The sequence below is a fragment of the Myotis nattereri genome, assembly GCF_964212035.1.
Source record: "Myotis nattereri genome assembly, chromosome: 4".
In the NCBI taxonomy this organism is placed as follows: domain Eukaryota; kingdom Metazoa; phylum Chordata; class Mammalia; order Chiroptera; family Vespertilionidae; genus Myotis; species Myotis nattereri.
Genome location: NC_138079.1, coordinates 42,470,391 through 42,497,770, shown reverse-complemented (window position 1 = coordinate 42,497,770; position 27,380 = coordinate 42,470,391). Strand labels below are relative to the sequence as shown.

Genomic DNA, 27,380 nt, shown 5'->3' with positions numbered 1-27,380 from the left:
CTCTGCGCTGCAGACTTACTAACTGTATGGCCTTTAATTAAGCCTTTTCACTCTCCGTGCCTCAGCTTTCCCATGTGTGAACGGAGAACCCGTGAGTCTCAGAGGCTCCTTGTCGCTGCAAATGTCACGTTGTTGTTAACCTGTTCTTACCTGAGAGCTCCAACCTTCTTCCAGAAAACTCAAGGTCAAATAAGCCATCATGTCATCTGTCAAGCTGGCATCTCACAGGCATGACTTACTGAGCAGCCGTGGAGGTAACTTAGGTAGCTCTCTCCATTCATTCTTCAGGCCACTTAATGCTCTCAGCGCCAACAGGCTGCAGTAGCCCTGTGTAAAACGTGCCAGGGGCCTCGGGGTCCGAGCTGGGAAGCATTACCTATCCCGCCCTTTGCCCAGGTTCCATCAGAATGCCTCACCTGGAGGCTGTCTTTAGAAAATGGGGCTCTTACATTTCCTTCATTCCCTTCGGTGCTCACATCCCCTCCTTTCTAAACATGGTGGTTCCCCCTTTGTCAGGCTCTCCTTGCTTCTTAGTCCTCTCCAGTCGATGCTAAAAGCCATCACCAGGTCTCCCTGCTCCGAGAATGACCCTCCCTCCAGGCACTCCTTGCCATTTTCTTTTTAGACACTTGCCATTTCCAAGCATGCAGATCATCATACTTAGGTGTTGACTATACTTTTCCCTTCCCCTGAAACACTTTCTCTGCCTCTCCACCACTGTTCCTGCCCCTTAAAACCAGCCCAATGTCCCATCGCTGTGACTGCTTTCCATAAGCCCAGCAGGAGCAGCCATCCCTTCCTCTGTGCGCCCCCCGCAGGCATCGCTGTATAGCATTCCCCGGGCTCTCCTGTATGTGCCTTCATTTCCCACTAACCTGAGAGCTCCTGGAAGTCAAGGCCTGTGACTTGTTATCTTCCCATCCTCATAAGTTAACACAGAGCCAGCACTTAGTGGGCGCTCAGGGATGATTACTTGATGACTGAGTGGAGAAGAGCTAGGATGGAATGAAGACCAAAGTGTCCACATTAAACTTGGAAAGGAAAAGGCCCCGAGACAGGCAGGAATGGCTACATTGTGGGGGAATCTCTGTGTCTGTTGGAGTAAACTTAGGTGAATGAGGGAGGCAAGGGCCAGCCTGGTAGCTATTGGCCTGATGTGGCTATTGGACACTTGAAATGTGGCTAATTGTGGGTGGAGATGTGCTGTAGGTACAAAATGCACATCAGATTTTGCAGACTTAGTATGAAAAAGTAAAATATAACATATATTTACTACTTGTTGAAATGGTATACTTTGGATATGTTGAGCTAAATGTACTATTAATATGAATGTTACCTGTTTCCTTTTCCTTTTTAATGTGGCTACTAAAAAAAGCTTTAATTCCTTATGTATTTCTGTTGGTCTAGAAGGGTTTTTCTAGAAGGTGCTAGGAAATGACTTGATCAGCTGCACAAGAGAGCCACAGCCGTGACGGCTACTGTGAGGCTGTACATCGGTGGTTGGTAACCCTTCCTCTGTCCCCGCACACCTAAGGGAGCTGACAGGGTCCAGTCTGTCAGTGGTCCACCAGAGTAGTGGTTCTTAACCAAGGGCCAGTCCTATCAGAGCTTCTCCCGGGATCCAGAGGAAGTAGGGGGAAGTCAGGAATGGTTTGTAAAACTCCTGAGTAATTTAATGTGCTGAGTATGCTGCCCACGTTATAATGTTTGTAAACTGTTCTGACCCACTAAATCCCATCCATAAATGAAAAGCCTTAAGCCCCCTTCACTCACTAAGATATATTTTGTCTTGGCACCAGAAATGGGAGCTTACGAACTCTGTTCCTGTGTTACCTGGCCATCGTGCTGCTTGCTGTGACTTTCACTGTCTTCCCTAAAGTGTCCCCAGCTCCTGTGTAAAAGTTAATAAAGGCCTGCGAATCAGAACAGAGAATCGTCTTAGCTTTGCCACCCATAGACTGTAAGGTCTTGAGCAGGTCCCTCCAGTTTGCTTGGAGTCAGCTTCCCACATATTAAATATGGACTCACTAAGACCCTTTACTGCTGCTCCACCTTCCCCCTCCTTGAAGCCCATTCCAGGCCTTCCCTGCCAGCCTGGACTCTTGCTCTGACTTCTGTGCGCAGTGAGGGACACTGTCGGGCCTTGACATTGACACAGAGCACATTCACTATTTGTCCACAGAAACAGGGCAGCTCTCTGTGCCTGCAAGCAGCCGAATGCCCCCTCTTATACACGGGCAGTGCCGTGGGCCTTTGCTCCCAGTTTCATATTCATTTTAATCCACTGTGCAGCCATTGGGGAAAGGAGAGCTACCTTTGGGGACCTGCTTCTTTATAGGATGGTGTTGTACACCCATTTTCTTTTCTGTGCAATTAATTTGTAGGGAAAAATTAAATCCAGCTATATGAAAATCTGTACTTACTAGAGGCCTGATGCACGAAATTCGTGCAAGAGTAGGCCTTCCTTTCCCCTGCTGCTGGCACCGGCTTCCCTCTGGCCGCCGGCAGGTACCTGGGACCGGGTTTCCCTCGCAGCCCCGGCTTCGTCCAGAAGGACGTCCGGTCTAATTAGCCTATTACACTTTTATTATTATAGATAAGACAGCAAAGTCTGAAAATCATGTTTATAGAATCTGTGTTTTTAATATGTTGTAGAGACTTTTGTGGAATAAAGTTAGAAAGCAGCCTACCTAGGGTATAAATTAAGGATTAACAGTTGAGTCAGTGTTATCACAGCAACATCTCTCTGCTTTCTAACGCCAGCACGGCCCAGAGTAAGTGTACTTACTGAGAGCAGAGAGGGTAGGGCTCTACCTTCACCTTCCCAAAGCCACTTCATCAGTTTCCTCGTCTGTGAAGACCGAACTAAATGATGTCTACAGTCCCTTCCAGCTTCAACATTCTATGCGGTCTCTATATAAATAGGACCTTAAATGAGCAAAGCTGTCCTCAGTTTCTCTCCTTTTTCATCCTGCCAGAAAGGGTGCACTCGGTAACAAGCAGGAATGCAGCCAAAGGCATGGTTGTAATGGATGAACCCAGTGAAACTGTTAGAAACACTGAAAGTGCTAGAATAATTTGAAATGTCATATGATTTTGTTATTACTAGATCATGCCCTTCTTTCTGATCCCTATTCTAAACCATCACCCAGCAATCAACTTTTCCATCGGCTCTCTCTTTTTTAGTGGGTCTTGCTGGGAATGGTGGACCAGTGCCTCCTTCTTCCATGAATCACAGAACTAGACACTAGACGTGTCACAGGGAAGCCTGTCTTCTAGGTAGTACCTGATCCCCTCCCAGGCTCACCTCTTGTGTTTAGCAGATACCCCCCCTCCCTCTTATTCTAAGAGTATCGGGCACCCCCAGAGGCTCTTCTTACAGGTTTTTTCACAGCCCCATACCCTTGGTAGCTCTACTTGGTTCTAAAGAGCTCTGGCTCCAAACTCCATGCTCCCCCCTGCCACCCTCTCCCCCGCCCACCCCCCACCCCACCCTCCCACCCCCGCTCCGCCCTCACTCTAGCCAGCGTGCCTCAGACCAGGAGGAAAAATTAGTTCAAAGGCGTTAGATCAACCTGCAGGCCCCAGGCTTGATCTGGGCTGTTCTGAGGTAATGACCCTCCTTCACCTGCAACCACAGCCGCCCTGGCAGTCAGGTGTGGCATTCTGTGCATCGTTAGCATTCTCAGGTGCCTCTGCTGGTGTAACACGCATATGCCTGACGCACAGTCACACAGAAGCACTCAGATTCTGCCGACAGAGCTCCACTAGAGACGAAGCGCACTGACAGATGTTAGCATTTTCCACACCACCACCAGCCAAGTCTTCAAAGTGATCCTGTCCAACTTCGTTACTATTTCATTTAAAGGGCCACCTCTCTTTAAAGTTTATAATGAGATGTTATTTCTGCTCCTGATTACAGGGGGAAGGAACATTCTCCCTGCCCTCTCCTCTCTCACGCGCTATTTTCTGTGGTAAAATTGCCAAATCTATCCTTGAGATCCAAGGTTGTCCCAGTTCGCATGCTTGGGAGCTGCTCCTTGTTTCCTCTTCAGAGAAGCATTCAAATCTGTTTCCTGACATTGGGTTGCCATCCCCAAGGTCACTGATCAGTGATGCTGTCTGCCCACGACGTGCATGGAACTGTTGTAGGCACTAGAGATCAGTAAGCCCTTACGTTTTGGTAGAAACTGGTCTGGAAGAGGGTATGACACAGCGTCCCACTTCCCGCTTGACGGCGGTTTGTGGTTACCAACTGCCCGGAGCTACGTGCAGCCTCGTTAGCCTGCCTCCCCTCAGCACAGTTGCAATGCCCTCCTTTAGTCACTCTCACCTTCCTTTGCTTCTCTAATTCTTGTTTAGCGCCCCATTCACATTTCTACTTCTCCACAAAGTTCTCCTTGATTCCTCCAAACTTGAGTCCCTTGAGTTTCTCTGGAGCATCCTAGGACATGGAGCTCTCGCTACCTCATATTGCAATTATTTATATTCATGTGTCTCCCCTACCCAGAGCCATAAGCTCCAAGGAGGCCAAGATTTCAACTGTATAACTCTCTCGATGCCTTATATATGAGAGATTTTATATATACTGAACAAATGCATGCTAATGAATCAGTCCTTTAAGTAGCTTATCATTCACTGAATGAGTAGCTTATCATTCACTGAATGAGTCCTTTAAGTAGCTTATCATTTACTGAAGAGTAGTAACATCATATACTATTTTCAAAGCACTTTTATTTCTTTCTGAGAAGTAGCAACACAGAGGCAACTTTCTACCTTTCAGCTTGAAATTAGATGTTGAACAGAGTAAAATAAGTTAGGTGGGACAGATGAGGCACATCAACTCTCAATGATGAGATTGCTCACCATAAAACACCAAGGATAGAAGGCACCTTGCATTTAGTCCATCCATCCTCTTTATAATCCAAAAAGAGAAACTGAGGCATCGGGCACACACAGCTAATAAATAAGAGAGCTGGAACTCAGGGCTCTCCAGGTGCTGGCCTCACACATAGGTCACATCCTACTGATTTTAGCAGTCTCTTTGCTTTCTGTTCTACACTGGTTTGCAGGAAAGGGGCACCCAGATCTTAGTTACAGCCATGTCACTCGAATAACAGTATGTTGATAGAGCCTTATACACTTAAATGAGCCTGGGAAGTGGTTCTAGTAGTTACATGAGCGGTTCCACGTATCTAGATGATAGCAACTTCTGTTTGCATTTTTATTCTAAACCTTTTTAAAAGTTACATACAGGATTGTATTTGTTCCAGGTGTACCACATAGTGACTCAACATTTATGTACTCTGGGAAGTGATCACCACAATAAGTCTAGTGAGCATGTGTCCCCATACCTACTTACTACGATGTGGTTGACTCTGTTCCCTGCGCTGTATGTTACATCCCCATGACCTAGCAGCTTCCACTGGAGAGGCTGGCTGTGGAAACCTGCCGGTGCCTTGAGGTAATTACATGTGAGGTTGGTAATGAAGCAGGGGAACAAGGTGTGGGCACAGGGCAGTGTAACCTGATGCAACATGCAGCATTCTGGGGTTTCGGGAAGACCCGGTTTTGAATTCCAGCTTTGACCTACTTCCTGTGAGCCTGTGGATAAGTTCTTTGTTTCATCACCTATAACTTGAGGGCAGGTATAGCTGTCTCCTGTAAATAAGTCCAAACAACAGTTAACAGCAATTAGAGTCTGGCTGTTGGGATGAAGTGTCTGTACTTCTTACTTTCTGTATTTCTGCCGTTTTAATTTTCAGTAATGAGCACATGTAGCTTTCATAAGCAGGAATGAAGCCTGTTCATACAAATTTATTTTGAACACCCAGCGCAGAGGGTGCTTCTGAGACTGGAATGTCCGGGAAGCTGCTGGGTTCTCATGAGTGGGAGGTGGGGCCTCCCTGTGCCCACTGTCCTGGTCAGAGACGGGCGGTGTGACAGCATTTCTCCCCAGCTGCCTGCCTGAAACCCCGGCTGCCTATTCTCATTCCTTCTCTTCATCGGCCACAGGGGCTCATTGTACAGCTTGTCACAGAGTGAGCAGAATTTTGTGTCTTCTCCAGCTGCCGATACTTGTCCTTGGCCGCGCGTCACGTTTTCCTTGGTGTGGGTCGGTGCATGCCCTCCATCACAGAGCCTGGACACAGATAATCTGCTCCTTTTTGATTTTCAAAGGCTTTTAGTACTCCCCACTTGGGGCGTACAAAAGTGTGTTTGGAAATGTGGCTTTTTCTGTGCCGAAGGCAGTCCCACAAGCCCCGTAGCCCATCCACCCCACTTCACACAGTGCATCTCAAGTAACATACATCAAACCTTCACTGTTAACACTTGGTGCTGGCGTACTGGCTTTCATCCTGAGAAAATAAATACACCACACCAAACCCAGAGCACTTTAAAAACTCTAATTAATCCTCACCACAGACCTAGGCTATACAGAAATGCCAAATCCCACTACCCAGTTTTATGTTTGGAGAAATTAGGGCAAGCAACTTTCTTAAGGCTTCCCAGGGCCAGAGAGCAGAAGCTGACCTGAAGGGTTCCGGTGGGCCCTGCCGCTGGGAGAAGGGCAGTTGGCCAGGGCCAGCTGCCTTGCTGGATTTTCTCCTGCAAACACCATGTGGTTACTTGCCCAGAACCCCATTTACACATCAGCTTTTATTCCTCCTCCCCCCGACCAGGGTTACAATGATGCCAATTTCTCCCGTTTCCAACTGTCCACTTATTTATTTGCTTACTTTTATTTAATTCTGGTAGAGCCTAGAAATGTTAGCCATGGCTTCCAAGAGTAGCCTGGCTACTCTAGCTGGTTAAAAGGTCTGGGCTGATCTTGACACTCAACACAAAAGTAGACGACCCTCCAAACAGTTCCTTTCAGACCCAGCAGCTGTGCCCACCCAGGTGTGTTTGAGATTTGGGGATATCCAGGCTCCATCTTTCCTTCCTTCCTTCCTTCCTTCCTTCCTTCCTTCCTTCCTCCCTCCCTCCCTCCCTCCCTCCTTTCTTTTCTTTTCTTTTCTTTTCTTTTCTTTTCTTTTCTTTTCTTTTCTTCTCTTCTCTTCTCTTCTCTTCTCTCTTCTCTTCTCTTCTCTTCTCTTCTCTTCTCTTCTCTTCTCTTCTCTTTTCTTTTCTTTTCTTTTCTTATCCTTCAATTCCCACCTTGCTGAGATAAGCTCCGTCTTTTCTCTCCCAGTAAACTAGACATCTTCCTTCCTCCTTCCCTAACTTACAATCTGTAAGGCTTAGTGTATACACCTTTCTTGAAATAGTCAACCATAAAATTCTGGAAAAACATGAAACCTCACTAAATTTTATGGGACATGTCCAATGAAATTAAAATGTAGTCATTTCACTTTCTAAATATTTATTAATCTAGTCAAAATTTTTTAGAGGCTATAGGACACTTATGTATAAGGCTGAAATGAAACTTTTAAAAACACTTGTGAGAGAAAACTGAGTATGTAATACTTTCAACAAAATTTTAATTTTAAAAAAAGAAAAGAAAGCTGAGTATATGGTCTACGTTAGGTCACTCATAGGGCAAGATGTTAGTAACAGGCATTTATAGACTGAAGTCTGTTACCTCTGGCAGCAAATGTAGGGATTAAATACATGTACCTTGTTTTTTAAGAGTCTTTTGAATGAGAGGAAAAAATATACACAGTTATAAAATACACCGTTAAAATAACAGTTATAAAATAGCAAGAAATGATAATGAAATAAATGGAATAAACAGGGTGGGGCGAAAGTAGATTTATAGTTGTTCATATGGAAAATAATACAAGAATCCTGTATAATAAAATCCTAATATGTAAATCAACTGAATGGCAGAATGATTGGCAAAATGACTGGTTGCTATGATGCGCTTTGACCACCAGGGGCAGAAGCTCGACACCGGAGCTGTCCCCTGGTGGTCAGTGCGCTCCCACAGGCGGAGCACTGCTCACCCAGAAGCCAGCTCACGGCTGGTCAGCACAGTAGTGATGGCAAGAGCCTCTCTTGCCTCTGCTGCAGGTGGGTGGTAAGGAGCGAGGGGTCCTGGACTGCAAGAGCCCTGGACTGCGAGAGAGATGTCTGACTGCTGGCTTAGGCCTAATCCCCCTGGGCCTAAGCCAGCAGGCAGACATCCCCCAAGGGGTCCTGGACTGCAAGAGGGCGCAGGCTAAGCTGAGGGACCTCCCCCCAACCCAGTGCACAAATTTTGTGCACGGGGCCTCTAGTTAATATATAAAAATTTAAGAATAAGCTTTGTTTTGCGTACTCACAACTAGAAACCTCCTTTTACCCCACCTGTGTAAGCACTAAGGAGCAATAAATAATGAGAGGCATTAGGCTAGACTTCTTCAAAAAGTATAGTTTTAAATTTGTCTATCATTTCAACAACTTTAGTTTTATCTTTTCTTGATTTTAATGTGAATAAAAGAAAACAATAGTTAACACTTTATTAATTTTTTATCAATGCTGGTACAAATTACTATATATGTAATGCCTTAAGGCAAAACAAATTTATCATAGAATTCTGTAGGCTAAAAGTCAGAAATGGGTCTCACGGGACAAAACCTCAGAGTCTCAGCAGGGCAGCATTCCTTTCTGGAGGCTCTAGGAGAGAATCCATCTCTTCACCTTTTCCAGCCTCGAGAAGCTGTGCACCTTGCTTGGCCCATAGCCTCCTTCCTCCATTCAACGCCGGCAGTGGAGGGTTGAGTCCCTCTCATAGGACATCCCTCCAACCTTGCTCCCATCATCACATCTCCTCCTCTGACCTCTTCCACATTTTAAGAACTCTTGTGATGATATCAGGCCCACCTGGATAATCCAGGGCAATCTCCGCAGGTCAAGGCCAGCTGGTTAGCAACCTTAATTCCTCTTTGCATGTAATTTATGGCTTCTGGGGTTAGGACACGACCATCTTGGAGGCCTTTATTTTGTCTACCACAGACACACCTATTCTGTTTCACTAGACTTTATGAAAAATATAAAGAGTAGTTTATAATCTTGTTGTAAAGAAGAACAAAAACATACAAGAAGTTAAAAGAAAAATCAAGTAACAGTTCAAAACAACAGTGGTAGAGACATTACAAGTTAGATGTGGTGAATTGCCAGATGATTTCCACGGCGCTTCATAGAGAACTGCACAAGAGCGAAGGAGGGATAATCACACAGGCTAGTTATGAAGGGAAGGGAGCCTTGCTCTGAGCCTGGAAGTAGGAGTTCCTGAGATGGAAAAGCCATCTTGGGCATAGGAGAGTGTGAGTAAAGGGTGTGTGTACGCCTGTTCCAGGGGCAAAGGGAAGGTGGGAAAGATGAATGAGGTTGTGTGCCAGACCAAGGAGATTAGGTTTGATCTTGTCTGCAATGGGAAGCTCCCTGTTTGTTTTTCATACAGACAAGTAACACATAGGAGGGGTTTTGTGTAATAGTTTTGAAAAATACAAAAAAGCTCAGAGACAAAAGTAGAAATCACTCTAATTCCACTCTCCTGCCTGCCCCCAAAGTAAGCATTGTTAATAGTTTAGTGTGCTTTTCCTATTCTCTTTCTCTCTCCCCCTCCACTCGCTCACTGATGCACACATTTATTTACACAGGTTCTTATAGAATTTAATCATATGATATATTATTTTATTGCCTAATTTTTAGCATAATTAAGTATAGAAACTTTTCATCTTTACAAATTATGTGTAATAACTTTATTAATGGCTGCATGTCATGGTATTTCTGACATGTTTCTACCATTCTAACATGTGGAAATACTTCACTTAGCCATTTCCTACTTTTGCATTTGTTAGGGTATTTCCAGTTTTTCATTAATATAAATAAAGCCCCAGTGACCATCTATTATTTTGAGAGGATAATGCCTAAAACAGAATTCCTGGGGTAAGAGGCATAAACATTTTGAAGATCTTTTGATATATGTGGCCCAGTTGCTTCCCTGAAATATTGTATAAGTTGACAGATCTACCATCACTACATAGGAGTGCTTATTTCTTGGAATCTTGGCTAGAGGGAATATTAGCATTTTTTAAACATGTGCCAGTTTTATAAATAAAATAATGTATTTTAATTTCTTTGATTACTGCTGAGGTTAGGCTTATTTTTCATGTTTATTGAATATTTGGGGGCCATAATTACTAACTTCCCATGCTTAGGAAAAAGGTTTTTCTTATCAATATATAAGAACTTTTTATATCTATAATAGTAGTATTCAATTTTTGTAGCAAATTTTTTAAATTTTATTTTATGGCATTTTCTAAATTTAAAAAGTTAAAACTTTCATTTTATAGAATCCTTCCATTGTGTTCAAAAATTTCCCAGCAGCGTGGCTCAGTGGTTGAGCATTGACCTATGAACCAGGAGGTCATGGTTCGATTCCCAGTCAGGGCATATGCCCGGGTTGTGGGCTCAATCCCCAGTGTGGGGCATGCAGGAGACAGCCAATCAATGATTGTCTCTCATCATTGATGTTTCTATCTCTGCCTCTCCCTTCCTCTCTGAAATCAATACAAATATATTTTTAAAATAAATAAATAAAATAAGATTTTTAAAAAGTTATTCATTCTGAGTTCAATTATTCACTTATATCTTCTTCTAGTCCTATCTGGCTCTTTTTTTAAAAAAAAAAAAGTTTCAGGTATAATAGAAGTAATGCAAAATAGGTTTGCAGTTTTAAAATAGTAAAATCAATATTGTAATGCCTACCATCTTGAAAAAGGTTTAGATTTTGATTGAAATTACATTGAGAGATAAGTTTGGAGTATGTTGTCATTTTTTACAATATTAAGTCTTTCCACGCTGTATATCTCTACTTTGATTTAATCTTCTCTAATGACTTCCTGTAAAATATTACAATTTTCAAGATTTTTTAATTAAATTCGTTTTCAGGTACCTTATGTTTTTGTTACTACCATACATGGATCTTTTTTCTTTTTGAATTATGTTAGTTGTTAGTGTATAGGAATACAATTGACTTTTGCATATTCAGTTGAGATTTGATCTTATATTGAGTACATGACATGGTTAAGCCTTATTATCAAGCCTAATACCTTGTTGGTTTTGTATATTATCTGTGAATAATGGCAATTTGTTTGTTTGTTTGTTTCCAGGCCTGTACCTTTTCCTTGTCTGTTGTACTGTTGTTTTTCAGTATTGCATAAAAGTGGTGAGATCAGGCATCCTTGTTTATTCCCAATCTCAGAGGGAAAGCTTTCAATGTTTACCATTAAGTATAATATCTATTATAGATTTTTTTATATTCTTTCTCAGAGTGAGAAAATGCCCTTCTATTCCTAGTCTGTCAAATTTTAAAAATTATAAATAAGTGCTTTTTCAAAAATTTTCTGTCTGTAATAATATTGTCATATAGTTTTCTCCTTTGACTTGTTTATTTTTATGTTGAGTTTGCATTTTTGAGATACACTCAACTTATACATTACTAGATCTAACTTGCTAAGATTAGCATTTTTATATTCCTACTTATATATAAGTATATACTAAAATTATGATTTCTTGTGCTATCTTTGAAAGGTTTTGGTCAGGCTCATGCTGTTTTCAGTGAATAACGTGATAGTGTTCCTTCTCTCTTTTGGTGTCTTCTGGAAGAGTTTCTGTGAACTGGGGATATTTAGTAGTGTTTTTTTTTCACCAGCTTTATTGAGATATTTTACACATAACATTATGTATATTTAAGGTATACAGTGTGATGATAAATATTTATATTGCAAAATGATTACCACTATAAGATTAGTTAACATATCCATTACCTCACATAGTTACCCATTTTGGGGAGAGCAATGGTAAGAACATTTGTAATTACTCTTTAGTAACTTTCAAATGTACAATACATATTGTTAACTGTATTTACCACACTTTAGGTCCCCAGAAATTTTCATTTTATAATTGGAACTTTATACCTTTGACCACCACTTCCCATTTTTCCTACCCCCCGACTCCTGGAAGTCATCAATACTGTCTGTTACTATTAATTCAGTTTAAAATGTGGTATCAGTTAAAGAACTAAAGGTTTTATTTCATATTTTCAGCATCATGTATGAATTATTCATTATTACTCACTGCCTTAGTCTTAGTTCACAGAAAGTAAAGCATGACACAAAGACTTGCATATAGTCAGTTACTATAGTCAGTCCCAGGGTGCAGGAATAAGGAACAGATTTAATTTTATATAAATTACTTATAGATTTCAGTGCTTACTTCCTTTTACTATAATTCATTTTATCTTGAGATAGAATTTTTCTTTTTATTTTGTTTTATTGGTTGGTTTGGGTACATCTTTGAATTATCTTCTTTCCATGAAAATGTCATGGGTGATGTGCTTTGGGAGGCCTTGCATATTTGAGAACATTGTATGTCTTTCTGTTACTTACTCACATATTGCAACTTTATTGGGTAAATAATCCCAAAGTTACAATTTTTCCTTCAAAATTCTGTAAACATTGCTCATAGTCATCATTGGCATCTATTGTTACAGAAAAGCAATCTCAATACAGTCTGGTATCCTTGCTTTGGAGGTATCCAGTTTTTCTCCTCCTACCTGGATAATTATAGTGTTCTGTCTTTGGTACTGAGAGTCAACTATATATCTAGTGTATTTTGGATTTATTTCATCGGTTCTTCCTGGTACACAGTGATCACTGCACAATTTAAGCTGTTTTATCCCAGGAAAGCTTAAATCTGATATATCTTTGAATTTTATCTCTGTTAAAAATAATTCGGTCTTTTGGGAAGTACCACTTATATGTATGTTGGATGACCTTATATATTGTACATGTTCTTTCACTACTCATTTTCATCTCTTTGCCCTTTTCTCCTACTTTCTGGGGTGAGTTCCAGAATGAGATTTTACAGATCTCATTCTGATTCTCTTGAATGCTTCCAGTGGCATTTCAGAATGTAGTATGGCAAATCTCTTGCCTTGCTACCTTTCTATAGGCTTTCCAGTTCTTCTTACTAACAAAAAAATGATCAATTTTATCTCTTTTGCCTCTTCTTTCATAGTTAATATTTCACTTGATTGTGTTAAGTACACAAAGTTGCTGCTGCCAGTTTATTCTTTTTTCTTCAGTAAACAGTCTCAGGTATGCTGTGTCTCTACCGCCACAGTTATATGTTCATCTCCTTTTTAGGTTATGAAATATGTTCATATTTCTGTATGTTTTCATGTTTCATGCTGGTATTTGTTTGTTACTGAGTATAAATTAGCTGGTTTTTGGTAATGATGGATTATCTTTAGGTTCCATCTCTGAAAGCTATTAGAATAATCTCAAATATAAAAGCAGGAGGATCTATTTATATAAGATATATAGAATTAATTCAGTGATGCAAAAGCCTATGGATGAGGAGAAGTGGTCAGTGCAGTGGGCCATCCAAATAAAAAAGAAAAATCTCTAGGTGCTTTCTTTGTATTTGATGGAGCCATTGCGATGGACCCAGTGTTATGGTCTCCTCTCATCAGCCTGGATGCTATTCCAGGCATGCTATACCCAGTCCCTTTCCTGGTACTACTGTACCCTGTATTAATGTGGACCTGCTGCAAGCAATCTATCTGTCCAGTGTGCTGCAGATACTCTCGGGCTTTCTGGATTGGATGACTCCTAATATTCTTGACCCAGAGCAATGAAAGAGTTTTCCACATGGAGACTTTCTTTTGGTCCTGTGACCTGCCCTGATTTCCAAATTAGGAATGTTTGTGAAGGTCTGCTAGTATATTTCTTACTTACCTCCTGAGCACCATGCTATTTTCCTCAGGAAAGGAGCTTCCAGTCAGCTTTAGCCCCTCTTCTTAAATATGAAAGTTGTTAGGTATCTGTACTAGCTGCCCTCTTTCCTAAATGTTTCCACATAAGCAGTTTTGAACAAGGTACAGACAAGATTAAATAAGGTACTTGAGAGCAACCACATGAGGGGAAGTAAAAAGAAGAAACTAATGTTGACACTGTGCTCTAGGCACTGTCCAGGCACCGCCCCATCCCGCATTACTGTCATTAGCGTGCATATTACCATCTGGCATAATTTTATTATAAATATTTAGTTATCATCTTACACTCCCATCTATAATAAAAGAAGCGTAATATGCAAATCAACCGAATGGCCATCCGGATGTCCTTCCAGACGACCTTCCAGATGACCTTCCAGACAAAGCCAGGGCTGCAGCCGTGAGATTGAGGCAGCCGCCACAGCTGCAAGGGAGGGATCGAGGCAGCCGCCATGGCTGCGAAGGCCTACTCTTGCACGAATTTTGTGCATTGGGCCTCTAGTTAAAGTATAAGATCCATAGGGCAGACATGTTTGTTTCCTGTATTCATTACTGTACCCAAGTGTCTAGAACAGTGGCACAACTAAAAGCAGTTGCAAAATAAATGTTCTTCTTTACTTAAATAAAAATGTTAAAAAAGAAAGACTTTAACAGATATTTTAAAAAGAAATTGGATGTCAGAGGCGCTTGATTTGTGATAGCTAATATTTCTTTATAAAATAAGACAAAAAAACTTAGATTTCACTTAATTGATGGCAAGTTTAAGAGATTTAAGTTTACTTGAGTCTACACTAGTGTAATTTATATGACACAAACAGGAAGTCGTGATATTTGACTACTTATAAAAATTCATTTCAGAGCCTTTTTATATCATTTTGTAAAAGCTCCTTCCAGCAAATAATTTGGTGCATATCTGACTTTCAGCTCCTTTCTCTAAAGAGAAAATAAAAATAAAAGAGGAAGGAGAAAGAAACTCGGCTCAGTTATAACCCTCTCTTATAATCTTTTACCTGAGATATAAGAATTGTTATATATATATATATATATATATATATATATATATATATACTTAAAGAAAGTTGAGGGTTGGATTTTAATTGTTTCTTTGACAAGTTAGAATACCTAATTTTTAGCTGTTAACTAGTGTTTACAATTTTTAATATTAGAGACTGAAAAAATCTAAACCTTCCCTTTTTTTAATTATTCCATATTTTCAAATTTATATGAGGTCATTTTTTTCTGCAGCATTTATCCAGCATTAAACTTAAGTGAATATACATTTTTTTAAAAATATTGACAATGGAAACCAAATTAGAAAAGAATGAAAAGAGAAGATGTACATAAATCACCAGACACTTGGAAAGGCATGTAAGCAAATCTAAGAACAGCATGTTTTTCATAATTTTATATTTTCCCTTTTAAAAATCACTTTCCAAAATGTTGATGGTTTGGCAGCTCCGAAGATGACATCAACCCTTCCATTGTGCAGTATCTACGTTCTTTTAGATAACTTGATGGCACTTCATCAAGTTTTGGTGATTAAGTTGAATTTAAAAAAAAAACTAACTAGATTTAAGTTTAAATTCCTCTAACTGATAAGCCAAACACATTTCTGACCTTAGGCATGCTTTTGAGCACTCCTGAAGACTTATATTGTCCATAGGCTGCTTTATTTTTTGAAGCAGAGGTAAGAAAGTGAGAGAAAAATATACTCTTTAGAGTTACTCATCATCTCTGTCAAAATGCTCTATATCATCAGTGTGGTATTCCAGCCAACTGTCTTCTTTTCTCTACCTTAACCTGGTCCCAAATCAAGAGGATAATGATCTTAGCATTGTTTTCCCACTTGAGAACATCACGGATAGTTACCTGAACTAGAGGCTCTCTCTGCAATCAGGGGCAGATTCTGACCATCAATCAATAAGGTAGTGATGAAAATTCTAGAAATTAGGCTGTTAATGGGGACGAAAAAAACAGTCTGCAACCAGTACTAACAATTTTCCTGCATCACCTGTGATCACCAGGTACAAACACTTGCATTTTAAAGGTGTGGTCTGTCAACCTACTCTAATCCAGTGCTTCTCAAACTTGAATGAGCATATAGATGACCTAATTCGGTAGGCTGGGGTGGGACCTGGATTTAGCATTTCTAACAAGCCAGTGCTGCTGTTTCTCTGACTGCACTTTTTAAAAAGTGTGTTTTTATTTATTTCAGAGGTGGGGTGGTTGGGGGAGGGAGGGAGAGAGAGAGACATCAATGTGAGAAGGAAACATCCATCAGTTGCCTCCCATACACACCCCATCTGGAATCAAACCTGCAACCTGCACATGTGCCCTGACTGGGAATCCAATGGTGACCTTTTGGTGCAGGGAATGATGCTCAAGCAACTGAGCCACAGTGGCCAGGGCTCTGACCACACTTTGAGTAGCCAACCAGTAGTCTAGAAAGGTTTTTCACCCAATTTGAAGTTCAAGATTTATAATTTAAAATATTTGTATGAATATTTTTTGAAGATTAATTAAAAATTTTTATGAGATATATAATTAAAGACAGATGTGAGATCTTAAATTTCAAAACTGTTTTATAAGTGTTTATAATCCCCCCTCCTGAGTTCCTACTTAGGCTAGTTGGATAACAATTTACCGTTCTCCTTTTCCAAGTGCCTAATTGTTTTCTGATCTTCAAGTGATTGACCATTTGATTAAAAAAAGTTCAAAATATGTTCAAGCCAGCAAGGCATGAAGATTTTAGGGTTCATCTCAGAAGCTTGGCTCCTTTATCCTTTTGTTCCTGATGTTTGCATTCTGTCAGTATTCAGGAAGAAAGCCCAAACTTCCAAAATATGGCAGTGGACTGAACATCTACCACCCAGGAAGTGGTTCCCAAGTGGAAAATGAGGTAGCCAACGTCTCCTCCCCAAATTCTCTGAGACCTTGCTTGGCTTGTGGGTTCTGACTCCTTTCAAGTACTTCTCCGGATCTTGCAGAGTACTGGGAATGGTATAACCAACTCCAATGAGCCCCAGAGAGAGTAAGTAGAGGAACTCAGTGACCAGTGGTACTACTTCCATGTGGGAAGGACAATTCCCTGTGCTCAGGCCTATGGAAGTGGTGAGAGGTAACTCTGGTGTTGGTTTTGACTTCCATGCATCCACTTGGCTGGTCAAAGAGTAGCTGGGACCTGTTGTCAGTCACTCTGTCTCTGAGGGACACAGCATCCTTCCCCTGTCCTTGTGTGAGCTCATCTTGCATCCTAGACTCGGGAAGCTTTTCTTACCTCTCAAAAATAAAGGCATAGCCCTAGCCAGTTTGGCTCAGTGGATAGAGCATCCACCTGTGGACCAAAGGGTCCTGGTTTCAATTCCATTCAAGGGCACATACCTTGGTTGTAGGCTTCTCCCTGGCCTGGGCCCTGATCGGGGCACATGCAGGAGGCAACCAATTGATGTGTCTCTCTCACATAGCTGTTTCTCTCTGTCTTTCCCTCTCTCTTCTACACTCCCTAAAAATCAATGGAAAAATATCCTCAGGTGAGGATTAACAAATATATATATTAGAGGCCCAATGCACGAAATTCATGCAACTGTAGGCCCTTGCAGCCCCACCCTTCCACTCACTGGTCGTTCTGGAAGGTCATTCTAGAAGGTTGTTCAGGAAGGTCGTTCCGCCATCTGTTCTAATTAGCATATTAGCTCTTTATTATATAGGATATATATACGTATATACAAACATATATATGTATATGTGTGTGTGTGTGTATATATATAGAGAGAGAGAGAGAAAAAAAATAAAGGCATAAACATATCTACAAATTCTGAAAATTAGAAAAATAGATCTAATCACTTACTATATTCAGAGGGAAACTGGCAGTATTTTAAGTTCCTATTATATTGCAAAGAAGAAAACCTATTACTTCTTTTTTCCCCATGAATTAGTACCTTTGTTTGGAACAGCGGTTCTCAACCTGTGGGTCGCGACCCCTTTGGCAGTTAAACGACCCTTTCACAGGGGTCACCTAAGACCATCCTGCATATCAGATATTTACATTATGATTCATAACAGTAGCAATATTACAGTTATGAAGTGGCAACGAAAATAATTTTATGGTTGGGTCACAGCATGAGGAACTGTATTTAAAGGGCCAGAAGGTTGAGAACCACTGGTTTGGAACATCATAAGAGGACTCAGTACTGGTTTCCTTTCAAGTATTTAAAGATTGGAAACAAAACACTGTATGCAATATTTAAGTGAGGAGAAAACTCCAAAAATTTTATATTCAGTATCATCTCAATTGTATAGAAAACATAGACATCAAAAAAGGATTTAAAAAATAAACCAAAATGTTATGATGGTCCATTAGCTTTGAGGAGTGAGGATATGGATGCTTTTATTATCTTTTTCATTCTGTTCAGAATAAGCCAGATTTTCTTCAAGTGTGTGTTATTTTTACATTTGAAAAAATAGAACAAAAAGCAGAAAGGAAACAAAGCAATGATGTGACGAAGCTGCAAGTCCCTGAGCCTGTACCTCCTCCCACCAAACGTGTATAAATCTCTGCACAGGGACTCGGGTCTGTAGTTAATTGTTCGATGTTTTTATGTGGTATAGATCTGTGTACTGCTTCGGTGACAGGAATAAATTAGAGTGTCTCGGTAAAGACCAAACTCATCAATTTTTCCAAAATCTGTATTTGATTAATTCTACAAAGGTCCAGGTCAAAGTTATTCCTCAAGCCTTATTATTGTAATAAAGAAGCCCAGAGTTTCCACGTTTGTCAGGAAATTCATTATCACCGTAAAATAGCAAAAGGTCGCAAAATGTCTCCTTCCACAATCAAATAGCATAAAGAAAAATTTCTTTTTCTCAGCAATTCATTAGCCCAGCAGAACCAAGAGAAACCTCTGACATTTCAGATTCTTTTGCTTCAGGGGAAATAAATGTTCCATCGATCATGGAGAAAAATGACAAACAAATTAATGAAAAACAAATATACTCCTGCAGTACACCCAGCCACGCCAGACCAAACACAGTCAGAGTCCGCTTTCATTCCCAGGTCTTCCCAGTGCTGAAGAGTGACAGTTTCCATAATGGCATCAGCACTTTAGTCACAGAAAGCTGTACACACTCCAAAGAAATACAAATTAAAGAAACATGCAGTGGAAAAACAGGGAGAGAAATTCTGTCATTTCATGCATGTTTAACTGGAGTGGGAAAGTCTTTGCTGGCAAAGCACTATTGAAATATTGAGCTAATCAGTGGAAGCATTCTAGAAATGATTCACCCCTCCGCTCATCATGCCCTATACAGAACTGTAATGATTGAATTTAGCTCAGTTTTCCCACATCCTAAAATTCCTTCCTTTAATTCTGCTTCATTCTTGCCACCTTTTTTCATCTCTAAACTTTGTGGAGGAGAATTTTCGTGGGCTTTCTCCATATGTCAATTTCCATTCATTTATAGACTTAATTTTAACAACAAGTACATTTTCATTTTTTAAAAACACAAACAGTACAAATAAAGCCAGAATTCACAATGACTCCCAGCCCGTCCCCCCTATCCCCACCCCCACCACCCCAGAAATGACCCCTGGAACAATTTTGTCCTAGACCACTGTAGATGTACTTAGATATAAAATATGGATTTATGCGGTTGTATGTGTTGCATGTGTATATAAAATACTTTCTCCACATAAATGATAGTGTATGAATGTACTTTTTTGAAGCCTGTTGTAAATACTCAAACATCTGTCTTGGAGATTTTTCTAGGTCAGTACATATAGAGCAGCGTTTCTCAATTGCCAGGCGATCTTTGGCAGTTTCTGGAGACATTTGTGGTGGTTACAAGCTGGGTGGTAATGCCACAGGCATCTTGTAGGTAGAGGCCAGGGATGCTCCCAAACATCCCACAATGCACAGGGCAGCCCATGACAAAGAATCATCCATCCAAATGTCGGTAATGCTGAGGTTGAGAAACCCTGATATGGATCTACTTTATCATTTTAACTGCTGCATAGTATTCTGTCACTTCACCAGTCATGTAACAATGTACATTTAGGTGAGTTTTAAAAAACACAGATGTATTTGTGCCCATCAGTGTTTCTCCCTGACCTTTTCACCCAGTTGCCATCTGTCTTCTTCCCCAAATGCCCCCTAGGTTACCAGTGGCCTCCTGATTTCCCAATCCTTGGCTGTTTTCCAGGACGAGCCTACTTGTCCTTTCCATGGCATTTGTCACTGCCCATCACCCCTGAAAGCACTTGTCCCCCTGGCCCCAAGGCTCTGCCCTTTCCTCTCTGCTTCTGTTGCCCCTTTTCCGTCTCTGTGGCGGTCCCGCCACCATGCCCTGAGCTCCTGCTGTCCCCCAGGCACCGTGCTGGGCACTGGGGATGTGAACGTGCACTGTGTGCAGGTCCCTGCCCTGGAGACCCTCTGGTCTAGAAGACAGGCTCAGAGAGGAGCTGAGCCAAGTGGAGCATGCCCCGAGCAGGGTGCATGTGGTCTGCTGAGTGATTGAATAAGTGATTAGACCTAGTAAAAAGATTCTAAAGGACAATATAACATGTTTTTCCTTCATGGCTCAGAATTTACTGCATATTTTATCTTCTTGACTACTTCTCCCACGACATACATTTAAAAAAATAAATCAAGAAAAATGCTATCCTCACATTTTCCCACCACCATCCTTTTTTTCTGCTTTGAAACAGCAACTGCATTGTTTCACTTTGGCTCTACAGGGAATGCTCTCAGCCTTGGCCAAGGCAGGGGAAAGATCACATTGGAGAAGAAGCAACCCCCCTCGCTGCTGGCTGAGGGGTGTGAGCGAGGTTGGCACTCCCTCCTCTCCATCTGGAACTTTCATCCCTTCCTCTTCTTCTCAACGTCCTGGGGCTGTGGGGCCATTGCCTCCCTGAGGGGCCCCAGGAGTGGGCTAAGCTACAGCTGCTCCCTGGTCTTTGTTTCCCTGGATCAAGGGACCTTAACCCCCTACCTGAAACCTGACCATAAAGGAAATCTCAACAGTAAATCCAACTCAGTGCTCAGATTAGAATCCTAAAACAACGACAGCAGGCTCTAGGGAGATACAAAGATATATGGGACAGGACGCCCTGCTCCCAAGAAGCTTATGGGGCTGCAGCATGCATGGGGGTGGGGGTGGGGAAAGAGGGGACACAAATAAACAGCTTAGAATGCAAAGCAAAATAAATCTAGCCCTAAAAAGAGGATTGAGCAAAGTTGCTTAAGGAAAACGGGATCAAGCAAGCATTTGAAAATCATGTCCCCTCTTCTCCTAGAAGTAAGAGCAGCTATGTTTGAAGGATTCTTTGATCTAACACAAGGAAAGTAGGATTTCTGAAAGGAAGAATGAAGTGTCCGAAGAGCTGGGTTCTAGAGCACCGTTCTGCTGAGCACCGTGTAACTTGGGTAAGGCCCCGGACCTTACAGAGGGAGTTATTACCTCAGATATTGATCTCGGGTCTCAATAAAAGCATCCAGGATTGTGGCTCTCTTGGTCCCAAATGCTCACATCTGAGCAGCCCTGGTTGTATGTCAAGGATCTTAATTTGGCTTATTTCTGTCCAAGTTTATTTTACTCAAGACATGTTATCTAATCCTTAAAGGCACACCCACGAATTGCTCTAGATCTGTGTGTAGATGCTCTGCAGGGTCTATATTCATATTTCTAATTGCTTATGTTGAAGCAGGGTGGGATCCTGGAAGCATAGGGATCTAGCTCAAGCATAGAGACTTTTGCCATAAACTACAAGCCTGGTAGACAAGGGGAGAAGGGGAAACTTAACAGATGCGTGGGACCGGGGAGGGCAGTGCGGACAGGGGAGAGCATGAAGCAGTTGGTTGAATGGGTCATTGGACAAGGACAACAATAATAATAGCCATAGCTATTGTTTATTTTTGGTCTACTAATGCCCATTGTTTTATCTCTCCAACTAGAGAGCTGATTGAACTTGAGTTGGGAGGCAAGTAAAGTATTGCCACAGACATTCTCAGAGGGCTGCTGTATTCATTTTCTATTGCTATGTAACAAATCACTACAAACAGTGCAGCTTAAAACAACACCCATTTATCATCTCACAGTTTTAGCGGTTGAAAGTCTGGGCAGGCTCAACTGGGTTCTCTCCGTAGGGTTTCACGAGGCTGCAGTCAAGGTGTCACTTAGGCTGGGCTCTCACCTGGGGGCTCTGGGGAAGAATCTGCTTTCAGGTGCTTCCAGGTTGTTGGCAGAATTCAGTTGCTTGTGGTTGTAGGACTGAGATCCTTGTTCTCTCACAGGGACTGGTCCCAGCTTCTAGAAGCTGTTCTTAGGTCCTCACCCCATGATTCCCTTTTATGTCAAAGTCAAGAAGAACCTTCTCTTGTCGTAGCCCTGTCATGTCTAGAATCTCTCTGACTTTTCTGTTATGAACCAAAGAAAACTCTGTTTTTAAAAGACTCATGATTTGGTTGGACTGCCCAGATAATCTCCCTGTCTTTTTAAAAATTAATTAATTAATTAATTTTTTAATTGAATGTATTGCAGTAACACTGGTTAACACAATTATACAGGTTTCAGGTGCCTAATTCTACAACACATCATCTGTACACTGTATTATTATGTGTTCACCACCCCAAATCAAATCTCTGCCCATCACCATTTATCCCCCCAGGCCCTCCTCCACCTCCGCCCACATCCTTTCCCCCCAGTAATCACCACACTGTTGTAGTGTCCATGAGTTCTTCCTCTTTTTTTTTTTTTATATTTTGCTCAATCTCTCCACCACCACCCCAGCTTTCACTGCCCCCCCCCCCCCAGCTGTCAACCTACTCTCTATCAATGAGGCTGTCTCTGTTTTGCTGGTTAGTTCATTTTGTTGAGATCACTGATCAGATCTGCCACAGAAGTCACAGAATCACAGAAGTTACACCTAGGGGCAAAGGTCAAGGGACTGAGAATTTGGACAACAACAGCTGTCCAGGATGTGGTTCCACCTGACCTTGAAATGACACCTAGAGATCCAGAGTCCACAGCCCAGAGAACTGTGACTAAGGGTGGTAAGGATGGAGAGTAACCCAGGGAAGAAGCCAAACAGAGAAGGACTTTTGGAGGCAGGGTCAGATGACTGAGCTGAGAGAGTAAGCTCCTTTCATCTATAAGCGTTTTGGTCCAGCTGGCATGGCTCAGTGGTTGAGCATCTACCTATGAACCAGGAGATCAGGTTCGATTCCTGGTCAGGGCACATGCCTGGTTGCAGCCTCGATCCCTAGTGTGGGGCATGCTGGAGGCAGCTGATCAATGATTCTCTCTCATCATTGATGTTTCTATCTCCCTCTCCCTTCCTCTCTGAAATCAATAAAAATATATTTTAAAAAAATAAGCATTTTGTTATTCCCTGGCCGGTTTGGCTTATTGGTTAGAGCAGCAGTCGCCAACCAGTGGTCTGTGAGGCCCAAAAGGTTGGCGACCACTGGGTTAGAGTGTAGGCCCTAGGACCAAAGGGTCAAGGATTCGCTTCCTGGTCAGGGCACATATCCCAGTTGTAGGCTCCATCGCCAGCCCCAGTCAGGGCATGTGCAGGAGGCAACCCATCGATGTGCCTCTCTCACATTGATGTCTCTCTCTCTCTCTCCCTCCCTCCCTCCCTCCCTCCCTCCCTCCCTCCCTCCCTCCGTTTCCCTCTTGTCCTTCCCCTCCAATCTATCTTTAAAAAAATACCTTCAGGTGAAGATCAAAAATAATAATAATAAATGAGGTTTTTGTTGAGAAACTTCCTGCTAGGCCCCATAAGCATTGGAATAACGAAGGAGAGCATGGGGTCTCTGTCCTTTAGGAGTTCACAGACTAGTAAGATTATAAAGTATCTCCTAGACTAGAGATGCTGTGCTTATCAAATCTGTACCCGGAGAAATTTACATATCTTCAAGAAAATAATTTTTTTGTATTTGATAGACTAGTCTGTCTGCCTATTCCTGTTGCAGCTCTTAGTCAACCTTCTGCTAAAGAGGATAAGTCAGGTCATAGAAGCAAGGACTTCAGAGCCAAGTCCTCCTCCTCCCCTTCAAGGCCTCAGGGGGACACTTCAGCAGAAATGGCAGCAAAGGCAGGGACCCAGAGCCTTGCATTATAGGAAATGTGCCTTCATAGAGAAAGAGGGGCCCCCAGGAGACCGCCCAGCTCAGATCAACCATAAACTACCAAAGGTGGATCGTTCCTCATAGTATTCAAAACCCCTTCAGATGAGAATTCCTCGGTCTCTCTCACACTCCAAAGTTCTTTGTTCACCTTTTCCCACAATGTAAATCCTTCCCCTTTGTTCATCCCCTCATGGAAATAAAAAGCAAGCCCTTCACATTTGTCTCACAATGAGAAGTCACACGCATCTTTCTGCTGAGCCTTCCAGCGAGTAATGTTGGCCTTCTTTACTCAATAGCATCTGGACCTGAGAAAGAAAAAGAGTCGAGTCAGAAAAAACAGAGATCCGGAAAAGCCATCTTCCGAAGAATGTGGGAGCGAGGATAGTGGGCTCAGATGCTTGCTTCCACCTTTTTTGGACAGGCTGCCATGCATAGTTTCACAGGTTACTAACTGCATGAGGGCACAGCCTGCCCTCCATTTGCCAAGTCATGCTTCTTGGCACAGAAGGAGTGTCTTGTTCTAATCTGAATAAGGCACTCCACAAACTTGTGGGGCCCTGCTCTCTGGGGCCTGCTCTCCCCTTATCTGTGAGTCAGACTGAGATGTATGAAAAGCCATTAATCTCTTAGATAATAAAACAGGGAAGGAGCAGTAGAGATGGGAAGGAAAGCCAAGGGAAGAGTTCTTGGGGAAAGCGAATAGGGAAGGAGGGGGAGAGGGGTGCTGGCATGACCTCCTAATTAGGAGTGCGGGGCAGATGGTCTGCCCTGTTCATCGGCCATGAGACTAGAGAATAAGCATTCTCTTTAAAATAACATTTCATAAGAAGATTATTGGCTTGTGATTCAACTTATAGACATAAGATTAAGCCTAATGCCTTTAATTTTACACATGGTTTTCTGTTTGTTTTTGTTGTTAATTTGGTTTGGTTTGGGTTTTTTTTTGTGTTCTTTTATATGTCAACAAACACTTCTTGATACTGATTATGCCCACAGCATTCCCCTAATTCTTGTCTATAGTCCTTGTATATAATGGTCCTCAATCTGGAGACTGTGTATGAATCACCTGGCAGCATCTTCAAAATGCAGCGCCCGCCCTAGCTGGTTTGGCTCAGGTGGATAGAGTTTCAGCCTGTGGACTGAAGAGTCCCAGGTCCAATTCCTGTCAAGGGCACATGCAGGCTTGCAAGGGTTGCAGGCTCGATCGATCCCCAGTAGGCGGTGTGCAGGAGGCAGCCGATCAATGATTCTCACTCATCATTGATATTTCTATCTCTCTCTCCCTCTCCCTTCCTTTCTGAAATCAATAAAAATATATTAAAAAATAAAAAAATAAAACACAGCTCCCTGGGCCCTCCCTCTACATAGCTTCAGCATCTCTGAATATATTTTGATGAAACACCCAGGCAGTTTTAAGGACTATGCTTTGAGGAAGGTTGCCACAGGGATGGAAAGCATATAACTCAGAGTTTCTTGTCCTCAATGAGCTTATAGATGAGTCAGGAAAATAAAATGTGGAAATATTTCAAAACAATAAATATACAACTGAAGAGCTAAATGAATAATAGAGAAAATAAAAATATGGGGAGAGGAAGACTATGCCTAAATAAAAGAGTTCTCAGGGAATTTCAGAATAGAGGTTGGATTTTAACTGGGTCTTTAAAAGATGGCAGAGGACACCAGGTAGGGAAAATATATTCATAAAGGCACTGTGGTCTTCTGTGATGGCAGACAGCTCAAAGCCACATAGGGAAACACTGAACTGTTTCTCCTCATTGCTTCATTGATGATCCCTCTTGAACCACAACCTTATTCTTCCTTGTTAGGCCGCCTTCAAGAATGCTTCGTCAGAGACTGCACATGTGCGTGTAAACAGAGATTAATCACAGTTGAAATATATGCAGTGGGTTATGTTTAATTTCAGCCTGATTGGTTTAAGTGTCTATACTGTTGAAAAACTATATAGACTCCAAATGGCATCTGATTATTAAATTCAGATGCCGGAGCCGTTCGTGAACAATGAACATTTCGTTTTGTATATGTGCCTTCAGAAGTGGGAGGCCTACGGACATCTCAGACTCTCCTGCCAGGCGTGGAAATCAAGGCAGTGGTCACAGAGTTAAATGTGAAAACACTCTCTCCACCTCCTGCCATGCGGAGCTTTGTTTATTCATACACCCGAGATTTGGAGCTCATTCTTCTTAAATGGATTATTATCTAAGTGCTTTTATTGGAGAGTGTTTGATACTTGTGTTTTATAATTCCCTTTTCTCCCTCAAGCAGTTTTGAACATCAGAATAAAGTTTCAGAAAATATATTTAGTAAAATTAGAAGGAAATAAAGAGAGCTCTGGTTTACTGATATTCATACTAAATACAAAATGAGAAAAGGACAGATCTGTATAGCACTGCATGACTCTGATTTAGAATATAAGTCACTGCTGTGGTTTTTTTTAAGTGATAAATAAATGCTCTGCGGCTTTAGGTGGAGACTGTATCTAAAGTTAATTGTAGAACTGCATAAGTGGAAAAACTATCAGTGAAAATGTATTTACTTATTCCTTCTGTGTGCACTCATGCCTTATAAATATTTTCATCACCATCATCCATTATTATGCTCCTGTGTGTCCAGGACAACGCTGAGCCCTCTAAGCTGCATCTGTGCTACATCTAGTGTGTTTGTGAGTGCGTGTGTGAGCGTGTGTGTGAGCGTGTGTGTATGTGTGTGTGTATATATATTTGAACAGAATGTCCTGTGACTTTGTTTCTGTAATGTGATCATATCTAATATTTGTAGTTATTTTAATAATACTAGCATTCATTTCTAGCAAATTGATTTTGACTGTCATATTGGCATTCCCAATCTATACATATACATTTTTTGCGTGTAGATCCAATTTGAAGGTCCATTGAACAACTTTCCGAGGCTGGTTCCAGATTGCTCGCTCACTGAGGAGCTTGTCTGCTCTCTCTCCTCTCCTCCCTACGGTGAAGACTCTTCTCTCAGGCCAGGAAGTGCCCCCAGGGCACTGTGCTTTCCTCCCAGGCCCAGTGCCTGTGCTCTTGTTTGTGCTCCTTGTGCTCTTCCCACAACCTAGCGGACAGCCGGGCACTTGCCCGCTGCTCTGTAAATACTGACCTGTACCTAGAATGGGGCAGCCTTGGAGCACTTTCGTATTTCCAAGTTGGTTTGCTTGTGGTTCCCAATAGGCAGATGCATGTGCATATGACCCTGGTGTACTCTTTCCCCATTACAAGGACGTGGCACTTCTTCTAATGACTTAAACAGTCAAGTGGATCTGAATCACATCTTCCAGGTGGCACTTGGCCAGAAATTCTGGATATTTCATCTCTGGTTCAGGGTTAGTTCAGTTGGCAGATAGCCTTCCAATTTTTTTTTTTTAAATTGTGGATGAAATGTGAATATGCTGTTGTTTTCCATCTGCATTAATAATTGGTATTTTCCAGATATTAAGTCTCTGATTT

The 27,380-nt window shown here is 41.7% G+C and overlaps 1 protein-coding gene across 1 annotated transcript in view; it reads left to right on the top strand.

Annotated features, from left to right (window-relative positions):
- The window catches only part of ARSB (arylsulfatase B), a 130,260-nt gene that overhangs the window by 77,307 nt on the left and 25,573 nt on the right, over nucleotides 1–27,380 (top strand). The window lies entirely within an intron of this gene.